The 8,037-nt window shown below is 37.7% G+C and overlaps 1 protein-coding gene and 1 long non-coding RNA gene across 2 annotated transcripts in view; one reads left to right on the top strand and one right to left on the bottom strand.

The window, feature by feature from the left end:
* Positions 1–8,037, bottom strand: part of LOC108686646 (zinc finger and BTB domain-containing protein 14-like) — a 107,836-nt gene that overhangs the window by 19,201 nt on the left and 80,598 nt on the right. The window lies entirely within an intron of this gene.
* LOC108686647 overlaps positions 2,132–8,037 on the top strand; it is an 18,524-nt gene continuing 12,618 nt past the window's right edge. The window contains exons 1-2 of the long non-coding RNA XR_001931717.1: positions 2,132–2,996; positions 4,504–4,507. This is a non-coding gene — a long non-coding RNA (uncharacterized LOC108686647). The remainder of the gene's footprint in view (positions 2,997–4,503; positions 4,508–8,037) is intronic.

Here is an 8,037-nt window from a genome sequence, read left to right as displayed (position 1 = left end):
TATATATATATATTTTTTTTTTTAAGGTCGCTGATTACAAATCTGGAGTCAGTTTAGCAAAAAAATTCAATATGGAGTATCCAATAATGGTGAAAATTTAAAAAATGCTTTATTTGCCTTGAAAATTGATATACAAGGGTTTTTTGGATCGCTGATTATGAATTTGAAATCAAATTTTCAAAATTCAAGATGATGAATCCAACATGGCGGATTCACTCTAAAAATTTTTTAAATGTTTTATTTACCTTGAAAATTGATGTATTGGGATCAATGATTACAATTTTGAAATGAAATTCCCAGAATAAATTATCCACTCGACATATAACATTACTGAAATGTTGCAAGCTTCGGTTATGGTACAGAAATATTTCAGTAATATTTCAATTGCAATATTTCACTTGAAACGTTGCAGCAATGTTCTTCCATTTCAGCAACATTACTGAAATGATGTAACATTTGAAAAATGCATTTGAAACATTTCAGCAACGTTGCTGAAATATAACATGCCGAATGGGTTAGCAGATCCAATATAGTGCACCAAAATATCAAAGTGCTTTATTTATCGTCAAAATTCATATTTAGGTCGACTTTAAATCATTGACTAAGCGTGAAATTATATTTTCGAAGTTAGCATATTTGATGTATGGTGGACCATTAATTCTGAGAATGATTTATTCACTCTAAAAATTGTACAGAAGATTTTTTTGAACGATAATTAAATACTGTATTGAAGATTTATTACGGTTCATGGAATATTTTTTAGGCTACATGAAAATTAGTGCATAAGAATATGCACGCTCAAGTTATTAGTTTTATTTGACATTTTTTATTTTATATTGATAGATTTAGTTTTCAACTTCATTCCAAATTTTTATTCAAAATGATAAAAAATTTGAAACTAATATACAATATAAATACTCTTACATGAGTCCAGAGTAGCTAAATTTTTACATTTTGATACTAAAAGTTTTATTTTCCGTTATTCTCAAATGCTTTGTTGAAATTCAGTAAATTAGATGATAATTGTCTCTTTCAATAAAATATTCTTCACAAATCACATGTCCCCAATCTGAATTCTTTCCTTTTAGATAATCGTTGAAATTACACGGGTTTTTAAATCTGAAAATCTTAACTGAAAATTTATGAATAATTTCAAGATATAATTCAGTGAAAACATGGTAACATCATATTACGCAATAGTCTATCTAGTAACCTCTACTAAAATATAAAGTACTTCTTTTTGTCATATACAATTGAAAAAGTAACAATGACTGACGAAAATAGTAGTCAATCCGATCAATCGGATACAGAGGAAAACGAGTTTGTAGATATTCCTACTGATTGTGGATTAGATGAAAGAGACAGTGAAGCCAATGATTCTTATGAGATTCTTATCTGCCATATTGAATTTTGCTAAATTGACTCCAGATTCGTGATCAGCGACTCAGTTAAAACCCTTATGAAAATTTGACTGCAACGAATAATTCGTGTATCAAAGGATCAAATAATTGTTCGAGAGCCTTTAGTGCGAGCATGAAATTTGTGCGGCAATCTCTGACGATACGCGTCACAAACTGTGACGCGAAATTGCGAATGATGGAAGGCAGCACAAAAAAGCATAAGCACGCCGAAATGCTGCCGCGGTATATACGTGAGTATATATGTATATATATATATATATAATATATATATATAGTTTGTGGTCCTTCGAATTGCGGTAAAATCAATGTTCTCATAAGCTTGCTCGAGAGCCGAACAGCGTACGTTTCAAAAACGTGTATGTCTACTCGAAATCGCTACAACAGTCAAAGTATCGATAGCTCAAAGCTTTATTAAAAATACGTCAAAAGTTCTGAGAGGAGCGCGAGATGAACAAAACAACAGTATAGGTTATGTGTTTACGAATAAATGTGTTTATTTACACAAGGATGAATTGATGTTTGGCAATTTCGACGTGGATGACGCGGACAACATAATTATCGACGGCGTACGATACGCCGGTACACCCGATTTTTACGAATTAATTTTCAAGAGAATTCCTGACGATCTCCTCTACACGGAAGACGATGTGAACAAGTACAAGAGCATGCTGCTGGCGATAAACACACACAAGCATCATTCGCAGGGCGGATTATTGAGCAACAGGGGATACAAGTACAAATTGCGCCGTTCATCACACTCAAGAAACAGAAGAAGAAATCTGGAAAGGGATTACTTATCCAATGACACTGAACGCGATTACATGCACTAGGACGTTCCCAACGAGTTGATGGATTATCTACGATTCGCACCGAGTGAGCAACAACGTTGACAAAACGAGATGCTATTATCGAAAAACTTCGAAGCTAGTCTTATTATAAATTAAACCGACGAAACGGGTCAGTCGAGTGGCGTCAACGAGAAACAATATATTTTTTTCTTGCACGCTGTGTATACCATATTACGCGTTGAATCATGAAAAAAAGAAAAGTTAGCGTCGAGAGATGCCGACTTGTTGAGGAATTGCACACTTCGGCGAGAAGAAATTTTCCGCGAAGGCGCGTCATAGTCCGGGGATACGACGATCTGTGGCAGCTTGATATTATCGAGATGCGCCCGTTCTCGAACTTCAACAGAGGCCATCACTACATATTCATCGATATATTGAGCAAGTATGCGTGGGCCATAAGAACAAGGATGGAAGCGAGATGACTGACACTATCACTAAGATAATTCGAGCGAGTGGAAGATGTTCGACAAATTTACAAACGAATATGGGGAAGGAGTTTTATAACATCAATGTGCAAAAAATCTTGAAAAACACGACGTTAATTACTATTCCATGTATTTGATGTTGAAAGCATCAGTGATCGAGTGGTTCAATCGCACACTCAAAAACGACACATGGAAGATGTTTACACTTAACGGCAATTAGTTCAACGAGCTGCTGCGTCTCGTGTCAGATTACAATGCGCGCAAGCATCGCATTGTGTACTATCGGCATGCGACCCGCCAACGTAACTCCCGCGATCGCCAAAAGATTCTTGAACATGGTGTACAACGTGATAAAAATCATTGGCAAAATTCAAAGTGGGCGATTCGTTCGGTACACGTGAGCAAATACAAGACGGTTTTTAAGAAGTGTTACACGTCAAATTGGATCATCGAGGTGTTTACGATCGGTAAAGTGTACTCGTAACCTAATATACTCGAGGACTATCGCGGAAAATCCATCGCTGGGGCGTTCTACGAGCACGAGTTGCATCGCGCTGCTCAGCCGGACATGTATCTCGTGGAGAAAGTAGAAAAAGAGACAAGATCAAATGGGATTCAATGGATCGCCCAATTTATGGATACATAAAAACAATGTCATTTGATACAATTTTAATTCGTGTACTTTTTTCTACATATAAAAAATACACAGTAAATTAAAATACTAATTCTAATACTATGTATAAATATAAAATCATACGATATATAACATATGAAAATATAACAATAGTAACATACAATAAATGTTAAATAAGTATAAATTACAATAGTAATATACAATAGCAATATACTACAAAGAATACTACATATAATATATATAATATATACATATAATATATATACATATAATATATACATATAATACGTATGTATATATTACAAAGGTATCCGCTAATGTCTTTATAGTAATGTCTCCGTCGAACCCGGTACAACGTATCGTTTGTCGTCGCATGGACTCAGAGCGATTTTCAATTCGGATATCGTGTATACTTCGATTAATACACCGTTGTTCTCGTTCTTCATCAAATATTTCATCGAGTACTTTTTTATTCGCGAGAGGCATACCGGCATTGTCCGCTGGATAATCACTCATATCGAATCTAATCGCGTTTCATAGTCTTATAAGCATCATCGTATTCTATATGATAAATGAAACTATCCGTGTCGACATGTTCATGTACATGATCTTGCATTTGTCGCGATACATCGGTTATATGTACTCGTGGTAAAATTCAAGCAGACTTTTGATATGTCGAGCACATACCCACGTAAATCAGCTTGTCGAACTTTACTAAGAATTTGCGCATTTCGACGGCGATCAAATTCTGCGCTGCGGTTGTGGAAATTTGGTTTTGCGATCATTGCCTCCGCACCGTATCGTTCGTCCCATTTTGTTATTAATTTTATATCGATGTGCTTTCCATAGCACTGTTTTCCATAGTTTTGCCGAATACCTTGTTATTCATTAATATACCAGGTGTATAAGCTTAAATCCGCTGTTTTTAGTCAGAAAAACACATTTTTTTTCCTAGGAAGCAAAAACAAATTTATTCAAAGTACTTGCCCTCGCTAACTATACATTTTTCCCATTACATTCTTTCGGGCAATTTGTGTATACCACGCCAAAAAAATTCCTCATCTTTCGAGACAAACTACTCATCAAGTCATTTTCGGACGTCTTCGTAAGAATCGAAGTGCCACTCAGCGAGCGCGTGATCGATCGAAAACAGGTGATAGTCAGAAGATGCCAAGTCTGGTGAGTAAGCGGGATGTGATAGCACTTCCCAGTTGAATGTCTCCAAGTAGTTTTGGATCATTGTTGACATATGCGATGGTGCGTTGTCATGGAGGAAAATCAGCTTGTCATGTCTTTTCCGATAATGTGGCCTTTTTTCACGCAGAGCACGGTGTAATTTGATCATTTGTTGGTGGTAGCGGTGAGCATTAACAGTTTCACCAGGTTTTAACAGCTCGTAATAGATGACACCCTCCTGATCTCATCAAACGCACAATATCGTCTTCCGTCCGAAGCGATTTGGTCTTGAGGAAGATGTTGATGGTTGAGCGGGATCAACCCAAGATTTCTTGCATTTAGGATTCTGAAAATAGATCCACTTTTCATCTTGTCACAATCCGATGCAGGAATGACTTTCTTTTTTGTCTGGCAAGCAGAATTTGGCATGTATTTTAGCGTCGCTCCATCTGCGTCGCCTATCATTCAGTTCATGTGGCCCATTTTCCAATCTTTTGAATCTTCCCTATGGCATGTAGCCGCATGGAAATGGCTGCTTGAGAAACACCCAATTACTCGGCAAGCATTTTTTGCGATTGGGTCGTCCTCATCCAAAAGAGCCTGCAATTCACAGTCCTCCAACTTTCCTGGGCTTCTTGTCATTCAGGTCAAAATTATCGGCATTGAACCGGTGAAACCAATCTCTGTACGTTGTTTCCGATAAAGCATTGTCGCCATAGGCCTCCACAAGCATTCGATGCGATTCGGCAGCCGATTTCTTCAAATTGAAACAGAAAAGCAAAGCTTCCCACATATGCTTTTTTTTTAGCAAAAAACTAGACATGATTACGAAAGAAAAAATGTATGTTGTTATATGAAATTGCCGATGATGTGTATTGGTTAATATTGATAATCGGAAGGATCCAAGTCTGGTGAGTAAGCTGCATAGGGTAGAACTTCCCAGCCGAGTGCTTCCAATGTGTCCCGAACTGGTTTTGCCGTATGTGATGGAGCATTGTCATGGAAAAAAATGACCTTGTGTTGCCTCTTTTGGTATTCTGATCGTTTTTTAAACAGCGAACGGTTCAAATCGATCAATTGTTAATAGCGTTTGGTATTAACCATTTCGCTAGCTTATAGCTTCAATAGCTCATAATAGACCACACCCTTCTGGTCCCATCAAACGCAGAGCATCGTCTTTCTGCCAAAGCGATTCGGTCTTGCAGTCGATGTGGATGAATCTACCTATGATTTTTTGGGCTTGGGATTCTCAAAAAAAATTCACTTTTCATCCTCAGTAACGATACGATACAAAAATGACTTTCTTCTGTATCGTTCGAGCAAAATTTCACATGTGTTTTTACGCCTCTCCATCTGTTTCTCGTTCAATTCATGTGGCACCCATCTGCCGACTTTCTGAATCTTTCCCAATTCTCGTAGACAATTGGAAACAGCTTATTGACTAACGTTCAATTGATCTGCGAGTTGTTTTTGTGTTTGTGAATCATCTTCATCCAGCAATGCTTGCAATTCCACGTCTTCGTACTTTTTGGGCGGTTTTCCGTATTCCTTGAAATCTCCATCGAAATTTCCAATTTTGAAACGCTGAAATCATCGTTCACACGTTTTTTGCGATGGAGCATGTTCATCATAAGCTTCTCCAAGTAATCGGTATGATTCCGCAACAGTTTTCTTCAAATGAAAACAAAAAATTAATGCTGTCCGCGAATGCTATTTATTTGGCACAAATTTCGTCATATTAAACACAGCAACACAATACTATATAAACACTTTTCAATCAAATCACTTTGCGCGTTTGATACTTGTTGATGGTACAAAAATGGCGTATAATGTTAAATCTTTGTACTTCACACTGCATTAGTGCGCCATCTGTTTCTCAAATCATCATTTCATACTTGTACACCTGGTAAATATCGATAGCACCAAATACAAAAATGAAAAGAATTTTCAGAAAAATTGTGTAAAATTACGTTTTATTGATTCTTTCAAATGCAAGCGACAAATTGGCGTATCTTGACAAAGATAAATTAAAAATTATACGTTCCGAATTTTGCAAGCTCAGCGTAGAGGATTTCGATCTTCTCACACAAAAAGATGTTTTTCTGTACGAGTACATTGACTGCGTCGAAAAATTGCAGGACACATGCTTACCACCGCACGAATTATTTTTCAATTCGTTGACAGGCGATACCGAAAGCAATTACGCTCACGCCACGAACGTGGTAGCAATTCTCCACCCGAACGCTTTGTGAGTACAGTGATCTATATTTGAAAACGGATGTCTTGTTACAATAGTAGCTGACATTTTCAAAAATTTCCGCAATAGTTGCATCGCGAGTTACGGTCCCGACCCCGCGCATTGTTATAGGCTTGTATAAGCTTAAATCCGCTGTTTTTTAGTCAGAAAAACACATTTTTTTTCCTAGGAAGCAAAAACAAATTTATTCAAAGTACTTGCCTTCGCTAACTATTATATACATTTTTCCCATTACATTCTTTCGGGCAATTTGTGTATACCAAAAAAATTCCTCATCTTTCGAGGCAAATCACTCATCAAGCCATTTTCGGACATCTTCGTAAGAATTGAAGTGCCGCTCAGCGAGCGCGTGGCCCATCGACGAAAACAGGTGATAGTCAGAAGATGCCAGGTCTGGTAAGTAAGCGGGATGGGGTAACACTTCCCAGTTGAGTGTCTCCAAGTAATTTTGGATCATTGTTGACGTGTGCGATGATGCATTGTCGTGGAGGAAAATCAGCTTGTCATGTCTTTTCCGATAATGCGGCCTTTTATCACGCAGAGCACGATGCAATTTGATCAGTTGTTGGTGGTAGCGGTGAGCATTAACAGTTTCACCAGGTTTTAACAGCTCGTAGTAAATGACACCCTTCTGATCCCACCAAACGCACAGCATTGTTTTCCGTCCGAAGCGATTTGATCTTGAGGAAGATGTTGATGGTTGGGCGGGATCAATCCAAGATTTCTTGCTTTAGGATTCTGAAAATAGATCCACTTTTCATCGCTTGTCACAATCCGATGCAGGAACGACTTTCTTTTTTGTTTGGCAAGCAAAATTTGGCATGTATTTTGGCGTCGCTTTATCATTCAGTTCATGCGGCCCATTTTCCGATCTTTTGAATCTTCCTCATGGCATGTAGCCGCATGGAAATGGCTGCTTGAGAAACACCCAATTGTTCGGCAAGCATTTTTTGCGATTGGGTATCGTCCTCGTCCAAAAGAGCCAATTGACAGTCCTCAACCTTCCTGGGCCGATTTTCACGCTTCTTGTCATTCAGGTCAAAATTGTCGTCATTGAACCGGCGAAATCAATCTCTGCACGTTGTTTCCGATAAAGCATTGTCGCCATAGGCCTCCACAAGCATTCGATGCGGCAGCCGATTTCTTCAAATTGAAACAGAAAAGCAAAGCTTCCCGCATATGCTTTTTTTTTAGCAAAAAACTAAACATGATTATGAAAGAAAAAATGTATGTTGTTGTATGAAATTGCTGATGATGTGCACTGGTTAATGTTGAC

Source organism: Atta colombica, unplaced genomic scaffold (genome assembly GCF_001594045.1).
Source record: "Atta colombica isolate Treedump-2 unplaced genomic scaffold, Acol1.0 scaffold188, whole genome shotgun sequence".
In the NCBI taxonomy this organism is placed as follows: domain Eukaryota; kingdom Metazoa; phylum Arthropoda; class Insecta; order Hymenoptera; family Formicidae; genus Atta; species Atta colombica.
The sequence above is the reverse complement of the archived record's forward strand: the minus strand, read 5'-3'. Positions and strand labels throughout refer to the sequence as shown.